At 48.5% G+C, this 19408-nt stretch overlaps 1 protein-coding gene across 2 annotated transcripts in view; it reads left to right on the top strand.

Annotated features, from left to right (window-relative positions):
• The window catches only part of BMPR1A (bone morphogenetic protein receptor type 1A), a 174174-nt gene that overhangs the window by 48203 nt on the left and 106563 nt on the right, over positions 1-19408 (top strand). Inside the window, exon 2 of one of the 2 annotated variants that reach the window (XM_075934830.2) lies at positions 9416-9532. The exons of the other annotated variant lie outside the window; for it this stretch is intronic. The gene's annotated coding sequence lies outside the window, so the exon portion shown is untranslated. The remainder of the gene's footprint in view (positions 1-9415; positions 9533-19408) is intronic. 2 annotated transcript variants of the gene reach the window in all.

Raw genomic sequence — 19408 nt, 5'->3', positions numbered from 1 at the left:
TGTTCTTGATCATTTTCCCCTCCTCCAAGTCCCTCAAAACGGATTCCTTAAGGATTCCTTCCATGATTTTTCCAGGGACCGAGGTAAGACTGACCAGCCTATAGTTTCCTGGATTGTCCTTCTTCCCTGTTTTGAAGATGGACACTACATTTGCCTTTTTCCAATCATCCGGGATCTCTCCCGATCTCCATGAGTTTTCAAAGATAATGGCCAAAGGCTCCTCAATGACATTTGCCAACTCCCTCAGTACCCTCAGATGCATGAAGTCCGGACCCATGGATTTCTGTACACTTAGCTTTTCTAAGTAGATCCTAACCTGTTCTTTACCTACCAAGGGCTGTCCATCTTCATCCCATCTTTTGTCACTTAGCGCATTAGTCTGGGAGCTGACCTTGTCCGTGAAGACAGAGGCAAATAAAGCATTGAGTACTTCAGCTTTTCCCACATCATCTGTCACTAGGTTACCTCCTTCATCCAGTAAGGGCCCCACACCTTCCCTGATCACCACCTTCTTGCTAACATGCCTGTAGAAACCTTTCTTGTTACCCTTCACATCCTTCGCCAGTCACAGTTCCAGTTGCGCTTTCACCTTCCTGATAACCCCCCGGCATTCTTGAGCTATACATTTATACCCCTCCTGGACTCCTTTCCCCTTCATGTTGGCATCCCAGGGGATTCTGCCCATCAGGTCTCTGAGGGAGTCGGTCTGCTTTTCTGAAGTCTAAGGTGTGTATTTTACTACTCTCTCTCTCTCTCTCTCTCTTTTTTTTTTTTTTTTTTTTTTGTTAAGGATCCTGATACCCACCATCTCATGATATCTGCTTCCAAGGTTGTCACCCACCTCTCCTTCCCCTATTAGTTCCTCCCTGTCTGTGAGCAGAATGTCAAGCTGCGCACAGCCCCATGTCAGATCCTTCAGCACTTGTACCAAGAAGTTATCCCCAGCGTTCTCCAAAAACTTCCTGGATTGCCTGTGTACTGCCATATTGGTCTCCCAACAGATGTCGGGGTGATTATAGTCGCCCATGAGAACCAGCGCCTGCGATCTGGAAGCTTCTCTCAGTTGTCCGAAGAAAGCCTCATCTACTTCATCCACCTTATTCGGTGGCCTGTCGTAGACACCAACCACAACATCACTGCTGTTGTTTGCACCTCTATACTTAATCCATAGACTCTTAACAGGCATTTCTCTCTATATACACTGGAGTTCTGAGCAATCACAGTGCTCTCTTACATACAGTGCAACTCCTCCTCCTTTTCTCTCTTGCCTCTTCTTCCTGAACAGTTTATACCCTTCCATGACAGTGCTCCACTCATGCGAGTCATCCCACCAAGTCTCCGTTATCCCAGTCAAATCATATTTCTTGGACTGTGCCAGGGCCTCCAATTCTTCCTGTTTGCTGCCCAGGCTTCTTGCATTGGTGTAGAAACACCTCAGATAACCAGTTTTTCGCCCTACCTTCTCCATTTGAATCAGGGGTCCTCTTTTGTTGCTCGTTCTTCTTTGCATTTTTTCCCGGTATCCGACTTTCCCACTCCCCTTAGGGTTTTGGTCACTGTCCCCCAACGAACCTAATTTAAAGCCCACCTCACTAGATTTGCAAGCCTGCCCACGAAGATGCTCCTTCCTCTCTTTGTTAGGTGGATCCCATCTCTTCCTAACAATCCTTGTACCTGGAACAGTCTCATGGTTGAAGAAACCAAAGCCCTCTCTCTGAGCAACCACACATTTACTTCCTCAATTCAATGATCTCTGCTCAGTCCTTTCCCTTCAACAGGGAGGGTGGACGAGGACACCACTTGTGCTCCGCATTCTTTGATCCTTTCTCCCAGTGCTACATAATCTGCAATAACGCGCTCAAAGTCATTCTTGGACGTATAGTTAGTTCCCACATGGAGAAGCAGGAAGGGGTAGTGATCCGAAGGTTTGATCAGTTTTGTAAGACTCTACGCATAGTCAGACTTGCTGCCTCCAGATAGTCTAAGGGCACACTCAACCAAAGCTGTGGCTACCGCTATAGCATTTCTCCGTAAAGTACCTATAAGAGGCATCTGGGCAGCTGGCATGTGGTCCTCCGACCACACATTTACAAAGCACTACACACTTAACGCAGGAACCTCTTTTCAACCTGAAACTAGGTAAGGGAGTTCTTTCACCACTTTTTTGCCAGATCTGAAGTCCCGACCTCCCTAAGGGGAAATTGCTTTGTAATCACCTAATGTCCCACATGGACCTACCTCTCTCTTTCTCTCTCTCTCTCTCTCTCTCTCTCTCTCTCTCTCAGAGGAGGTTACTCACCTCGATAGTAACTAACGTTCTTTGAGATGAGTGTCCCTGTGGATGCTCCACAACTTTCCCTTCCTCTCCTCTACTTCGGGATCCTGGCCTTCCCTAGCCATTGTTTCTGAGTAAAGAAGCAACTGAGGAGTGGGAGGGGAATGGGGGGACGGCGTGTGTGCTATGCCTGTAGTCGACTGACGCGTGATTGCTGGTGCGCATCTGCGTGACCCTAGGGACACTGCTATGAAATCTCTGCTCTGAGCTTGGCAGTGGTGCCACTGACCTAATGTGGAGAACCCAAAGGGACACTCATCTCGAAGAACATCAGTTATGATCGAGGTGAATAACCTCTTCATCCAAAAGGCAGTTATTCATTCTAAAGTGGAGGAGAATGGAAGTATGGAAATAGCTTTATTTTTATTTTGATAGTTATTGTTTTGTATTTAAAAGGATGGTGTCAAATTCTTGATATGTCTAAACTTCACCTTGCTTTCCTCTATCCCTTCATGAGTTTTGTATGACACATTTCAGTTTGGCCCCTTCTCTGTTTCAGCACCAGTGAGAACTTGAGCATTTGGGGTTTTTTCCCTTTTACTAATGAACATTTACCACAGTCGGCAGGGAAATGTACAGGCAGTTAATAAAACTCAATACTGACAGCATTAGAAGCTTTCTCTTGCTTTCAAATATCTAGCCACGTAAATTTTTGTTTTATCCATGCTCTATTTGTGTTATCTCCATTGGCAGTTTTTTCCTGAACCTCAGGAAGAAAATAAACAATAATTATTGGACCTCATAGTATTCATACTTAAAATGGAAATAAAAACCTATTCTTATCAATTCAAATGATTTTTATAACTTAATTAAATAATGGTCATTCAGAGGCATTTCTTAGAAGCTGATTGTGGAAGGGAGGGAATAAAAGCTGTTGTGTAAGAGTAATAAAAAAGCTTTTGCCCTGGGTTGTTTTCCAGTGAGCACGAGCTTTTGCAAGAGGTCTAAAAAATGGAATTTTGGTACAGTGGTTTGGTGACTAATGAGAAATGGGAGCATTGTTTTAGGAGAATAATTTGGTTTTAATTGAGTTGAAGATTGATTTGGGTGAACTACAAGGTTGCTATGTTTTGGTTAGGGCAACGGTTCTCAATTTTTTGGGCTCTGCGGAGCCCCAGCAGTCCACTGATTGTACGTGTTGTACTTATGCGGACCTCCAGCGGTCCGCTGATTGTATGTGTTGTACCTATCAATGTTTCCAGTTCGTCAACCTCGGGGAGCCCCTGGAGATGTCTCTCCGTGGAGCACAGTTTGAGAAACACTGGGTTAGGGGATTGTTGGGTATATGATTTAGTAAATATGAGTAATGAATTTTACAAGAATTAATGATGATAGCTGCTTCGAGAGGTTGGGATTATTGAGTATAGAGATATGAATGGATAACCAGTTATGGTTAACTGGCTGGGGCTGGAGCTGGGGCCTGCTGTTTGAAGGGGGACACTCCAGCCTGACCATAGTGGCACTTTTTGGTTATCTTACTCTGTTTTTTAAATTTGGCACATACATTTAACTTGAGCCTCTATTACGGTAAAAAGTCTCAGAGGGGTAGCCATGTTAGTCTGTGACTTTTAAAAACAAGTAGTAGTCCTGTGGCACCTAGAGACTAACAACAATTTATAGTATCATGAGCTTTCATGTTTCATCTTATGAAGTGGATCTTACCCATGAAAGCTCATGGTACTATATATTTTTGTTAATCTTCCATGTGCCACAGGGCTACTCTATTTTGGTGTCTTTGAAAAGCTTCTATGCAGTTTGTAGGGATTTCACTTTTAGTGCTTTATCTTTTAATTTATGTGTAACAAATCACCTCATTTTTGTGATATTAAATGTCTCATATTAAATTCCATAGTGTTGGGCTGTTGTTTTTTTCCTGCCACAGAGATGTTAAATTTATTATGTTATGGTCACTATTTCCAAGCAATTGAGTTATATTTATCCCTTGGACCAGATCCTGCACTCCTCTTAGGACTAAACCAAGACTTGCTTCTCCTCTCATGGGTCCAGAACCAGCTGCTCCAAGAAGCAGTCATTTTAAGGTGACAAGAAACTTTATCTCTGCATCCCATTCTCGAGGGGTCGTGTACCCAGTCAGTATGGAAATCGTTGAAATCATATTGTTAATCCGCCTTTGTTTCCTAGCTTTTTGACTGGAGTACCTGACTCTGCTTTCTAGATCATCTAATGATCCCATGTTTACTTTAATGAGAAGCCTTTTGCTATCTTAATCACGCTGCCTGTTTATAAATTAACTCTCTGAGGCAAAGGATATGTTGCTCCCAGCTTTTGAATTCATAATTTATCACACTCAGTCTGTGTTGTAATTAAGCACTCTATCTGGGGTGAGGATGAATAGATCCCTGGTACAACCCCCTTCCCCCCTCCAACCTTGGTCATTGGTGCCCTTGTTACAGGGTGCCCAAGCTATCAGGGAAAGCAGGTTCAGTGGGGTCTTGGCATATGAGGCAACAGTCCCAAGAGGGTCTTTATCTATACATGTGTATAGGTGAGACGATGAGTTTGAAATTCTGGCATATGGGCGTGTTTACAAAGCAGATTACATTGTGTGAATCTACAATGCTGTGGAGTAATGTCTCGTGAACACAGCGAGAGCCCCATAATACAGCTTATTGTGCTACGTAGCAGTGTGCTAAGCCTCACTCTGGCTTTTTCCTGCATTATAAGAGTATCCATTCAGGATTGCTGTGAAACGAGCTTGTGTGTTACAAATTCATATCCTGGTCTGTAGCATGGCAATTTGCCGTGTAGACAAACCCTCAGACAGGTAACAGTAAACTTTTTCCAGCTAATATGCATAGATCCCTGCAAATTTATGGATAGCCACATCATATCTGCAGAAAGACATGGATGATTTTTGTGGATCATGGATTGGATACAAAGGCAAATGTATCTGTGTAAGGCTTCACATATGCACGCTATCAGTTCCTCTACTCAGAGCTGTCCCTACATTGGACAGTTTTTAACAGTTGCCCAGGATGTCCTGGGGGATTATTGGGAGTCTGGCATTGTCGCCAGGGGTTGAGCTCATACTTTTTCACCAGTGGCAAAAGGAGAAGTGATCCAGCCCCAGTCTGCTCTGTACCGCCTTGCCCTGCCATGTCCCAGCTGGGTTGCTCTGTTTCTTGGTGGCAGAGGGAAGTGGCGTGCCCTGGCCCCAGACTGATCTGCTCCCTTGAGTGATGAGGCTGGGAGCTAGGGTCACTCTGCTTCCCACCACTGCAGTGAGTGCAGAGGTCTGACAACTACTGCTAGCAGCAGGCCTCCTGGTAATCCCCTGGGTTGCATCATTTGGAAAAGGTAATGGGGATGGAGGAGGGGTGGGAAGACGCGGAGCAAGGGCTTATAGCCATGTTGTCCAACATGCTAGCTCAGAGGTGGACAGTAATTTTTGGTGGGGGCCGCTCTTTGGAAAGTGGTCAAGGGCCACTTTTCTGTGGTGGGCGTGCGGGTTTAGGATGGAGATTGGGCACAGAAGGGTGCACAGGGTAAGGGACTGGGGTGCAGGAGATGGTGTGAGGTCTGAGAGGCAGTTTGGGCAAAGGAGAGAGTTGTGACTTGGGTCAGGGGATTGAGGTTTAGGTGTAGGGTCAGGGAGGGGGTATGGGTGCAGAAGAGGATTCTGGCCTGCGGGAGGGGGTGCAATGTCTGGGAGGGAGCTGTGACATGGGAGAAGGGGAAAAGGAGATGCAGACTGCAGAGGGTGTGGGTGCTGACTTAGGGGTAGGGGAATGGGGTGCGGTGTCTGGGAAGGTGTTTGGGTACAGGAGAGGATTCTGGCCTGGGGGAGGGGTCTAGAAGGAGGTGCATGGTCTGGAAGGGAATTGTGACCTGGGGAAGGGAGGTGCAGAGGGTTTGGAAGGTGACCTGGGGGAGGGAGTTGGGAAGCAGGAGGGGATGGGGTGCCAGAGGCAAGCTTTGGCCGGGAGGTGCTTACTTAAGCAGCAGCCGTGCAGCACTCCAGGACAGGCTCTCTGCCTGCTGCAGCCCTGCTTGAAACTGCAGGGCTGCTCCCTCTATGTGGCTGGGGCGGGAGCGGGGGGGGGGGGGGAAGAGATTTGCATTGCTATCCTGTAGGCCAATCTCTCAGCTCTGATTGGCTGTGGTCATTTCCTATTGGCCAATTGTTTCTGGCCAATAGGAGCCGAGGATTGGCTGAGGTGGGGAGATCGCACAAAGCTTCTCCCACTCCATGGACTGCGCTTGAAACTGTGCAGCTGCGTGTGTGCCTGTGGGTCCTGGCAGGGTGGTCCGTGGGCTGGATCCGGTGGCTTGGCAGGCTGGATCTGGCCCTTGGGCCGTATTTTGCCCAGCCCTGTAGTGGCCACTTGCCACATGTGGCTGTTCTGTCAGTTGTGTGGGGCTAATTGACTTGAACAGTGTGGCTATTTGGCCAGTTGAGTGTGGCTAGTTCTCAAATCCCCCCCTTCTCTTCTGTAGACGAAATAAGCCCAAATCCCTCAGCCTGCTCTTGTAAATCATGTGCTCCAGCTCCCTAATGGTTTTTGACAAGGAGTCCTGTAGCACCTTATAGACTAACAGATGTATTGGAGCATAAGATTTTGTGGACAAAGACCCACTTCGTCAGATGCATGTGAGTCTTTGCCCACGAAAGCTTATGCTCCAATACATCTGTTAGTCTATAAGGTGCTACAGGACTCCTTGTCGCTTTTGTAGATCCAGACTAACACGGCTACCCCTCTGATACTAATCATTTTTGTTGCCCTCCTCTAGACTCTCTCCAATGCTTCACATCTTTTCCATAATGGAGGGTCCAGAATTGGACACACTACTCCAGATTTGGCATAACCAGCGCCGAATAAAGGGGAATAACCACTTGCCTAGATATGCTGTCAGTACTTCTCCTAATACACCCTAATATGGCATTGACCTTTTTAGTTACAAGACACACTGTTTACTCATATCTATCTTATCATCCACTTTAATCCCCGTGTCTTTTTCTGCCGAACTGCTGCTTAGCCAGTCAGTCTCCCACCCGTAACAGTGCTTGGGATTCTTCCATCCCAAGTGAAGGACTTTGCACTTGTCCTTGTTGAACCTCATCAGATTTCTTTTGGCCCAATCCTCCGATTTTGTCTAGGTTACTCTAGACCTTATCCCTATCCTCCAACATATCTACCTCTACCCCTAATTTCATTTAATCTGCAAACTTGCTAAGAATGCAATCCATCCCTTCATCCAGGTCATTAATAAAGATAAACTAAAAAAACAACAAATAGTCTAGTAGCACCTTAAAGACTAACAAAACATGTAGATCAGTGGTCCCCAACTTTTTGGGGCTGCCGGGCGCTTGGGGGTGGGGCCGTGAGTGCACAGGGTGCCCGGGGGCGAGACTGCACATTTGCACGCCCAGGGCGTGCACGCCCGGGGTGGGGCCATGCATGTGCCGTGTGCAGGGCCAGTTCTAGGTTTTTTACCTCCCCAAGCAAAAAAATGTTTGCCCGCTTCCCAGTGCTGCAGGACAGGCACTGAGGAGGAAAGCACCCCTTTCACCTTGTAGCTGTTTGACTCCCACCACGCCCTACAGCCAAACCCAGCCTACATCTTGTCTCCCCTCCACACACATCCTCGTCCACACACATTCTGACCCTCACCCACCCACTCACCGAACCCAGTTTCCACCTCCTCTCCCCTCCCAGGCAAACTTGACCCCTCAGTGACCGGATGCAGTCTGTCCCCCTTCTGTCCCCCACCTGATCCACCCTGTGACCTCTCCTCAATCGCAGCCAAACCCGATCTCCCCCCTCCACACCGGACCCAGTCCGCTCCCCTCTCCTACTTCCCCCCCACTGACCGAACTCTGTATCCTTTCCCTCTCCCTGCCAAACCCTCATGTCCCCTCCCCCCAGCACATGCAGAAATGTCGGAATGCCCTGGGGGAAGGGTGAAAGTGGCACAGGTCCCCCTGGAGATGCATGCGGACACAGTTGGGAAACATAAAGGGCAAGGCCAGGGACACCTCTCCCCCTCTCCCCAATCTCTGAGCCGGGGCAGGCGGGGACCTCTCCAGCGGCTCCTCACCGCCAGACCAACCAGATTGGGCTGCAAAGTAGCTCTCCCCTCCCCCTAGCCTAGGCACCTCTGCTTGAATCATCCTGGCCTGGGCAGGGCCTTCCTTCTGCCCGGCCCCACCAAGGTTGCAGCTCTCCCCTACCTCCGCGACCAGCACTGCGGTAGAGAAAAGGGGGAGAGTTGCCCCCCATTTGCCAGTGTGCGCTACTCCCCCCCCCAACACACATACTCCTGCAAACTCCTTGGCCAAGGGTGCCCGCCTCAGCCGGAGGGGTCACTAGTAAGTGCAAGGCAGGCAGAGAGATGACCAAAGGCACCTGGCTCGCAGCATGGTCCCTGGCTGCAGTGACCAGTGGCTGCCCTTTGCCCAGCCCCGGATTGCTCTGGGCAGCCTGCCCTGCACAGCCCGGGGAGAGCAGCTCGCCCACCAGGGCTATAGCGCTCCGGCGCCGCTGCTGTTCTCAAAGCCCATGGTGCACCACCTGCATGTCGGGCCGCACTGGCTGGTGCCAGTCAAAGGAGTGCGAATTATCCCCTGGTGCCGGAGTCTGTTTCATGAATGGGAGGCTCCCTCAGGCACCTATCGAAAATGAGGGTTCAAGTAATGACACCGCGACTTGTGACACCTCCCTGGGAACCAATCGTGTTGCGAGTCAGGGGTCGGGCCACCTGTATATAGAGACAGACAGACATCCTTCCTTTGGCAGTCCGATTTCTTAAAACGGAGAATAAAAATCATTCTTTACTAATCGGTTAAGTCATGAACATTTTTCTTTGTTCCAAAGTGTTCCTCAGTATTTTACTAATATGTTAAGGCTTTAAAAGTATAGAATATGAGAAATGTGGTGGCTCTAGAGGTTTTCTTTCGATAGAAATGGATAGCAACAAATAGCAAACACCAGTTAACATCTGTAATAGTGGATATATCTGCAGTAATCAGTTCACATTATGTATTGAAAACCATTGCAACAATTTCTCACTGACAAAATATTGCTCCAGACTCAAAGCCAATTTTTTCCTGTTTTACAGATTAATAGAAATATGCATTGCTATAATATCATATTGGAATTGATGAAGTGGAAATACAGATGAAGACAGTCTAAAGAATTGAAATAAAATATAGTTTCTTCCAGCTCACCAATTGAGGTAAAGTAAAACCAAAAACTCCTAACCTGAGAGCTTAAACAGTTAAATAAATTTGATTTTTTGTTTAAAAAAAGGAACATAACATTGTCTTATAAATCTTATTTTGCATATTGGATATGGAATACTTCAACCACTTCCCATCTGTGCTCCACTAGTGAGAGCCACATTGGTCTGTTTTCGGCTTATGTTGAACGAGGCTAACTCCACCCTTGTTCCCATACAACAGATAGAGTTTATTGGAGCCTTTCTGGGCCCCACAGAGGCCATGGCTTCCCTGTCCAGTGCTCGTTTCCACACTATAAAGGATATCATCCTAGGCCTCTGATTTTTACCCATTGCAACAGTCAGGAATCGTACAAGGCTGTTGGAACATATGGCGGAATGCACACATGTCATGCAACATGCCAAGCTAAGGTTACATCCCCTGAAGGCATGACTTGCTTAGATGTACAATCCAGCTACACATGGTGGTTATGATTCCTCCCAATGTCATGCACTCCATCACCTGATGGCTTCAGGAGAGAATCATTTGTGGGGGAAAGCTGTTCACCAGGCTGCACCCTTTGTTTCCAACATGGGCTGGGCAGCACACATTGGAGACCCGAGGACCCAAGGTATATGCATGCGGTCCCAACAAGAGCTATCGCATCACGTAAATGTCGGGGAACTAAGAGTGGTATGTCTTGTATGCTGGGTGTTCCTGTGAGGCAAGTGCATTTCAGTTCTGACAGATAATACAGCAATGATGTTCTGTATCAACAGAACGCATGGTGCTCATTTCTCTGCCCTCTGTCTGGAAGCTCTTTGGCTGTGAGAGTTTTGTATTTCCTGGGAACTCAGAATGTCCTCACAGACTCTCAGTCAGTCATTCCTAGCCCATGAGTGGTCTCTCAGAGCAGATGTAGCCCAAAGCATTTTTCCACAGATGGGGTATCCCCATCTAGACCTCTTTGCAACAGACAGCAACAGGAAGTTCCATTGTCTGCTTTTTCCTGAATCACAGTCTGGGTTCCAAGGGGGATGTGTTTAAGGTACCTTGGCTAGCCCCACCTATTATACACTCTCCCTCCTGCTCCTCCCCCACTTCTCAGAGTTCTCCTCAGGGTGCAGAGATAGTTTATCCCTAGTCATGAAAAGTGACTTTTTTAGTGTCAGAACTCTGAGCTTTAACCTCAGAGCTCCCTTAAACAGTTTTCTTTAAAGACAAGGTCAGTTACGCTTGCATCCTGCCTTTTTGCCTAAGATGATGTCTCATTTCCATGTGAAGTAGGATATTTTCCTCTCTGTGTTCTTTCCTAAACTGCACACAAGTAGTAAAGAACAAGCTCTACACATGTTGGATGTGATATGTGCTTTGGCTTTTTATTTAGAGACAACAAAACCATTTGGTAGGTCCCCATAACTCTTCATTTCTGTACCACAAAGGATGAAGGGTCTACCAGTCTCTGCCCAGCGTGCATCTTCATGGATCACAGCCTGCATTAGGACATGCTCTGACCTTGCGAATGTCCCAGATCTTGAAATCACAGCACATTCCACTAGAGCCTACGTCTCATCAGCCGTCTTTGTGGCGAAGATTTCCATCCTTGATATCTGCAGGGTGGCTACCTAGTGTTTTATAAATACATTCACCAATCACTATGCCATTGAGGAAGCCAGGGATGATTCAGTGTTTGGCAGAGCTGTGTTGCAGTCCATTTCCGCTTAGTCTCTGACCCCACCTCCTTTAGTTTGGTTTGGAATTCACGTAAATGGAAAAGATACGGGCAATCACTCGAAGAAGAAAAAATACAATCACTTTCGTAACTCTTCTTCAAGATGTGGTGCTCATGTCCACTCTAAATCCTGCCCACCTTCCCTTCACCGGAGAGTTCTGTCAAGAAGTAACTAAAGGGGTGGAAGACAGCAAGGGTATAAATGTGCCGACATGGAGGTGCCAGTCGAGGGTGCTCTCCTACAGGCCCAACGGATACTGCCTAGGGAAAAACCTTCCAACAATCATGCATGCGATGCCCACACACCTAAATGGAATATGGATGAGCAACACATCTTGAAGAACAATAGTTATGAAAGATAGGTAACAGTGTTTTTTCTTCACAATCTTCACTTTTTTCCAAAGGCGTTTGAAGGGTTCTGTGATGAGGCTATTGAGTGTGGTTCCCCCCATTGGCCCAGTGTGGGTTTGGTATACCCTATCATTCCATCATCTGGACTTCCAGTGGGATCAGATCATTAGCCTCAGGACCCCCAACAAGTCTGAGGAAATTATCAATCCACAGTCTCTGAGGTGGGTTAGAACAAGCAGTCGGTAGCCTCCAAGCCTTCTGGCTGACTGTAACAATTGGGGGTTCTGATCCTCTGAGCCAAGCAGAACTAATAATCTATACCTCCCCAGCTGGATCAGAGTAGAATCATAGAATCATCGGACTGGAAGGGACCTCGAGAGGTCGAGTCCAGCCCCCGCCCTCGAGGCAGGACCAAGCTCCGTCTACACCCGTGGTCCCCAACACGGTGCCCGTGGGGGGAGCGCCGGCCCTGGGCGCGCGGCGCTTGTGGGGGGGGGGGGTGCCGGCCACGGGCATGCGGCGCTTGTGGGGGGAGCGCCGGCCCCGGGCGCGCGGCATTTGCGGGGGGGGGGGGAGGAGAGAGAGCGCTGGCCCTGGCGCGCGGCGCTTGTGGGGGGAGCGCCGGAATCCGGGCGCGCGGCGTTTGCGGGGGGGGGGGGGGGGGAGCGCTGGCCCGGGAGCGCGGCGCTTGCGGGGAGAGCGCCGGCCCCGGCCCCGTGGCGCTTGCGGGGGGAGCCCCGGCCCCGCGGCCCTTGGGGGGGGCCCCCGGCCCCGGGCATGCGGCTATGGGGGGGGGCCGCCCCCGGGCGCGCAAGTGTCCCCGCCCCCTGGCGCCCGGCGGGCGAACGGCCACGCCCCCTGGCGCCCGACAACCTCAAAAGGTTGGGGACCACTGGTCTACACCATCCCTGACATGTCTGTCTAACCTGTTCTTAAATATCTCCAGAGAGGGAGGTTCCACCACCTCCCTTGGCAATTTATTCCAATATTTGACCACCCTGACAGTTAGGATTTTTTTCCTAATGTCCAATCTAAACCTCCCTTGCTGCACTTTAAGCCCATTACTCCTTGTCCTGTCCTCAGAAACCAAGAGGAACAAATTTTCTCCTTCCTCCTTGTGACACCCTTTTAGATATTTGAAAACCGCTATCATGTCCCCCCTTAATCTTCTTTTTTCCAAACTAAACAAGCCCAGTTCATGAAGCCTGGCTTCATAGGTCATGTTCTCTAGACCTTTAATCATTCTTGTCGCTCTTCTCTGTACCCTTTCCAATTTCTCCACATCTTTCTTGAAATGTGGCACCCAGAACTGGACACAGTACTCCAGCTGAGGCCTAACTAGTGCAGAATAGAGCGGCAGAATGACTTCACGAGTTTTGCTTACAACACACCTGTTGATACAACCTAGAATCATATTTGCTTTTTTTGCAACAGCATCACACTGTTGACTCATATTCAACTTGTGGTCCACTATGACCCCTAGATCCCTTTCCGTCATGCTCCTTCCTAGACAGTCGCTTCCCATCTTGTATGTATGGAACTGATTGTTCCTTCCTAAGTGGAGCACTTTGCATTTCTCTTTATTAAACTTCATCCTGTTTACCTCTGACCATTTCTCTAACTTGCTAAGGTCATTTTGAATTATGTCCCTATCCTCCAAAGAAGTTGCAACCCCACCCAGTTTGGTATCATCTGCAAACTTAATAAGCGTACTCTCTATCCCAATATCTACATCATTGATGAAGATATTGAACAGTACGGGTCCCAAAACAGACCCTTGCGGAACTCTACTTGTTATCCCTTTCCAGCAGGATTTAGCACCGTTAACAACAACTCTCTGACTACAGTTATCCGGCCAATTATGCACCCACCTTATCATGGCCCCATCTAAGTTATATTTGCCTAGTTTATCAATAAGAATATCATGCGAAACCGTATCAAATGCCTTACTAAGTCTAGGTATATGACATCATCCGCTTCTCCCTTATCCACAAGGCTCGTTATCCATCAACTAGGCAACTAATGGCATTTTAACATCCTTACTTGATACCGACCACCAAACAGACACTGAGCCATTGATCAATACCCTTTGAGACTGACCATCTAGCCAGATTTCTGTCCACCTTATAGTTCATTTATCCAATTCATACTTCTTTAACTTACTGACAAGAATACTGTGGGATAGAACATAAAAAGCTTTGCTAAAGTCCGGGTATTCACGTCCACTGTATTCCCCATATCCAAAGAAGGCCATCACATTGCTCGGGGATGACTTTCCTATGTTGACTATTCCTGATCGCTTTCCTCTCTAAGTATTTCAGAATTAATTCCCTGAGTGATCTGGTCCATGATTTTTCTGGGAACTGAGGTAAAGTCTGTATTGTTCCATGGATTCTCCTTCCCTTTTGTTAAAGATGCATACTGCATTTGCATTTTTCTAGTTGTAAAAACCATACTTACATTTCTATTAATATTACTATTGGTAATGCAGAACATTCTATAATTAGGTTTTCTCTGTTTTAGTCTTTGCACAGAGTATTTTTCTTCCCTTGTGTATGCAGTTCAGTCAGCCCAGCTATTTGTTTTTGCTCCTCAGCAGTGAAAGAGAACAAATTAAACCAACCAAACAACCAGGCAAATGTGAATGTAAAATTACAGAGAATGGACGGAAATGTAAGAACGGGTGTAGTTATTGAGAATAATTTTAATTTTTCTTAAATTTACTAGATTTTTTTTGTTGATCTATGTCCCCTTTTTATTTTAGTTCATACTTGTAGTTTTAGAAAACTCATTTTTCTCCTTTTATTTCTCATTTTTATTCAATGGTGAGTAATCAGCTTGCTTGCTTAAATCTTTAATAGAAGAAATACATTGTATAATTTTTTAAAATGGCTAAATTCTTATATCTTTTTAAATTGTAATATGTTTCTCAAGACATTGCTCTTCATTTATGTCTATTGGTAGTTTTTGTTAGTGTTTTAACTATCTTACTTTTAACACTTTTATACAAGGGCTTAAGAGTCTGTTACTGTTGAAATGTAAACGTTACCTTTGAGCCCTGCCTTTTGTCTACTTACAGAAAGACTTGTTATGTTTAGAAACTGGTTTGAGGCTGTATTTGTTGAAACTACATTGTTTGAACTGAGGGAAGTATATTATTTTCTGTGTAACATTGTTTCTGCAGATGTTTAACTAAGCAGATTTACAATACTCTTAAAAGGTCATATTTAACTTTGTGTGCATTATATACTGCATTTTGAAGTTAGTAGTGCTGTTGTTAAATAATTTTGAAGTATTTAGCATATGTGTAACATGCGTCAAGTGGCATGTGACCAGCAGGGCTTGTTTAAACTTTTGTGGGTCTGGTTTCAAACATATTTGTAGGCTTCCCTGGGGGCAGCGGAACACAGTGTGGAGAGCTTGGTCCCCGAATGAGGAGCTGGTCAGGAGCAATGGGTCATGGCATGGTTCTCATATGCCCGGTTCAGGGGCACTGTTTATAAGCTACCAGTCACCCGATATACAGTGGTCTGCCTTTCCCTGTGCTGCCAGCATGTATCTTTCCCTTAGAGGTGGGCCCATGCCAAGGCACAGAACTCCTCCACCGCACATCCCCGAGCTTTGCAACTGCCAGTGGCCCCTCCACAGACCCACTACTACTAAAACAGAAATGCCTGCTTAGCACCATCCCTACCTACTACCCCACTGCTTAGCGCCTCTACACACAGAGACCTTGGCCAGCATCCTCCCACTGCCTGATATTCTACAACACACAAATCTCCCCCATTGTTCAGCACATCCCTTATGGATTCCTCCAGAGATTCACTCTTCCTGCCCTGACCCAGTGGCCACACTAACCAGCTGGTCCATGCTGGGAGGTAACTGTCTGCTGGGTTGAGCCAGCAGCATGGATTAATCCAGTCCAGTCTTACGCTCCGGCCTCTCAAGACTGGCACATTCAGCCAGGTCAGGGCCTGCCCCTTCTTTGGCTGGACTCTTTCAGGACCCACTCATATGGAGAGAGGGTGACCATTAGGGATGTTAAAATGCATTTTCATTTCATTTCATTTATCTGTTTCTGTCTGTCTGTGTTAGCTTGCTTCCTGTGTGCACCGAGTCCCACAGAGCCACCCTCGCCCCAGTGCTGCTGCTGAGAGCTGGCTTTTAAGCTGACTCCCTGTGTGTACCAGCTCCTACAGAGTCGCCTGCTACCCCTACTCCCACGCTGCTGCCAGCTGATCAGGGAGTCAGTCTCAGCACCATGCAATGCAAAGCTGTGAGGGGTTGTCAGTCCCAGTCATAGGTGGTGCGGAGCTGCTAAGAGAGGGGGTGTTAGTTCTAGCCCCGGGTGATGGGGGGGGGGGAAGGGTCTAAGTCCCATCCCTAGACAGTGGAGCAGCAGGGGGTCAGCCGCTACAGTGTATATGGCCCCATCCCTGGGCAGCAGTGTGTGGAACTTGGGGAGTCCATCCCCAACAGTGCAGGGAAGGGGTGCCGCCCCAGCTGGGCAGCACCAGGCTCCAGTTTGCAGTCCCACCTGTGGGCATCACAGGGCATGGATCTTGGGAGCCAATTTCTTTTTAAGCCATACAGCTTCTCATTAAGTCCCATGTAAGGGCTCAGGACTGCAGCAGGGAGAGGTAACTCTCCCCAGTCTCTGAAGCTGCTGTGGCTGGCAGCCTGCTGGGGTCCCAGCAGGGAAGAGCCCATCTCCACCCATTGGATCCAGCAGAGTTGATGGGGCCAATGGGAGGGGCACCTCTCTCTGGCCAGGATAGCACTGTCCTGAGGCCTACAAGGAATGGCCAGTGCAGTTGGTCTGTCTGGCATCTAGATGAGGGGACCATAGGTCCCCATGCAGTGCAGAACCTCTTCATCCTCACCTCCCCAGAACCAGCCCTGCTGGCTGTTTCAGGGTGCAACGCATTGCTTCAGGAGAGGCTGGTACCAGGAGTCTGCCTTAGTGCTGCTGACAAGGAACCACACAGGTAATCTTGAGCCTCAACCCCATGCCCACTCTGAGCCGCCTCCCCACATCCTGAAGCCATGTGCATCTCAAACTCCTTATCCTGGGTCCCACCACAAAGCCCACAACCCCAGTTGAGACCATGCACTCACTCCTGCACTCCAGTCCCCAGCCCTGAGCTCATCTCCAACTCTGAAGCCCTCTTTTGCATCCCAAAGCCCTCACTCCTTCTTGCACCTCAACTCTCAGCCCCTTCTTGTATTCCTAATTCCTTGGCCCCATCTCCTAGTCTGGAGCCCCCCATCACTCCAAAACTCTCATTCCCAAAGTCCCTGCCCCACCCCACAGCCCCACCCCACAGCCCTCACATCCCAACACTGCTTGTGTGGTTGCTGCTTGACTCCAGCTGGAGCTGGTCAGCCAGCTGGAGCCAGGCAGCCCGCAGGAACTGGGATTGCGGTACTAGTCCTGGCACGCAGTCCCACCCTGGGCGCATCTGTGGTCAGGGCTGCAGGGGCTTCTGGGGCTGGACTGTGGTACTAAAAATAGCGTCGCGGCCCCAGCTCCAGCCCCTGCAAACTGCTTTCCACATGGAAGGTAGAAGGTGAGGGAAGGAGCAGGAGGAGAGAACTAAGGGAGAGGTGGGGTGAGGAGAGGAAGGGGCTTGTGCAGAGGGGAGCAGGACGGGAGAAGAAAGGGGCAGGCTCCAAGGGGACAGGATGGACGAGACACAAATGTCAGGGGGCCAAGAGGAGACGATGAGGAAAAGGGCAGGAAAAGGGAGAGGAGGGAAGGTGTTAGTGTGTGTGGGAGAATGGAGGGGACAGGGTGATGCGGGGAGAGGGGACAGACAATGGGGGCAGGAGGGAGGAAGAGGAAAGGGGAGGAATAGGTGCTGGGAGAAAAGGGGTTGAAAGGAGGGGTGGGCATGAGGAAGGCAAGGAGTGGAGCAAGTCTTGTGTGAGGGCACAGGGGGCATAAGAGGAACTGTGCAGAGGATGATGAGGGGGAGAGCACCAGGGAGATAGAGGGCTGTCTACACTGGCCCTTTTGTGCAAAGGCTTTGTGCAAAAGGGACTTTTGCCCGAACGGGAGCAGCATAGTATTTCCACAAGATGCACTATTTTCAGACAGTAGGAAGTCAATGTTCTTGCGGAAATTCAAGCGGCCAGTGTAGACAGCTGACAAGTTTTTCCGCAAAAGCAGTTGCTTTTGCGGAAAAACTTGCCAGTCTAGACACAGCCCATAAGTATAGCACTTTAAAATCATGCTATGTAAATTAGCGTAATGACTGAAGGCGCTGTAACAGCAATTTAAAGTTGACATTCTTAATTTTTTGGTGATTACCAATACAGGTTGGACATCTGTGATTCGGCACTCTTGTCTGGCAACATCTGTATTCTGGCATGATTTTAGTTAGCTAGATGTCCACTTATCATGAGTGTGGGCAAGTTTCCCAGGGTCCCATAAAGTTTGTTTAAAGTTACCAATCCTGTGCCTGTGTTCTGTGCTATTTAGCTTTAATTTACCCCTAAATGTCATCTTAAGAGCCTAGTAAGCAGTGGAAGTGTTGGTAATGCTGCTAGCCCAGTGGTCTCCAACCTTTTTAAGCATGAGATCACTTTTTGAATTTAAGTGCAATACGAGATCTACCTGAAACCCAAACACCCTTTTCCCTGCCTTCTTTGTGCCCCTTCTGAGGCTCCGCCCTCTTCTCACGCCATCCTTCCTCCCTCACTTTCACCAGGAAGGGGCAGAGGTTGAGGTGCAGGCTCTGATCTTGGGTTAAGGGATTTAATTTTCAAGAGGGGCCCTGAGCTGAACTTGGGGCAGGCAGTTGGAGTGCCCAAGGAGGTTCTAAGTGTGGGCTCTGGGAGGGCATTTGGGGCTTGATGTGCAGGAGGAGGTTTGGGTATGTCTACACTACCCCGCTAGTTCGAACTAGCGGGGGTAATGTAGTCATCCGCAGTTGCAAATGAAGCCCGGGATTTGAATTTCCCGGGCTTCATTTGCATGAAGCCGGCCGGCGCCATTTTCTACTGTACAGAAGCCTAATCCGAACTAGCTAGTCCGAGCCGCGTGTAGCCACACGGCACGGGGTCCGAACTAGCCGGCATTTAAAAATGGCGCCGGCCGGCTTCATGCAAATGAAGCCCGGGAAATTCAAATCCCGGGCTTCATTTGCAACTGCGGATGACTACATTACCCCCGCTAGTTCGAACTAGCGGGGTAGTGTAGACATACCCTTTATGACTGGGGTAGGAGTTCGGGATGTGGGCTCCAGCTAGGTACTGCTTATCTCAGGTGGCTCCTGGGTGGTGGTGCAAGGGGCCTAAGGCAGGCTCACCCCGCCCTGGCCCATTCCCTAAAGCAGCCAGCAAACTCCATCCCAAGTCCTGTTGTGCCCCCTCTTTGCTCTGTGGGGATAGGATACAGGGTGGGAGAGGGGGCATCTTGACATGAGCCCTCACCCTCCCCTGCCTGGAGGCTCCTGAGGGGACAGCTCCAAGGCAAAGGGCAGGAGATGCACCACAGTCTGCGGGAGCAGCTGAAGTGCCAGCGCTTGATAGCCTCTTAGCCAAACCAATAAGGGTCACCTCTCAGAGGCTCCAAGATCTACCAGTAGATCCCGATCTACTGGTTGGTGACCGCTGTGCTAGACAGTACTAGTCTCCCCTGGGCCGGCAAATTCTCTGCTTCAGCACCGAGGGTGCTGAACTAGAGAAGTTCAATCTGTATATGCAAACAGTTTTCAGCCTGGTTGGCTTCAGTTATTCAAGATTTTAATTTTAACCACCTTGAATAGGAAAAAGGTACTTAAGTCTGTGGAGGGGGAAGGGATTG

Source organism: Pelodiscus sinensis, chromosome 8 (genome assembly GCF_052426305.1).
Source record: "Pelodiscus sinensis isolate ZL-2025 chromosome 8, ASM5242630v1, whole genome shotgun sequence".
Taxonomy (NCBI): Eukaryota; Metazoa; Chordata; order Testudines; family Trionychidae; genus Pelodiscus; species Pelodiscus sinensis.
Note: the sequence above shows the minus strand (reverse complement) of the source record. Positions and strands in the feature narration are given on the sequence as shown.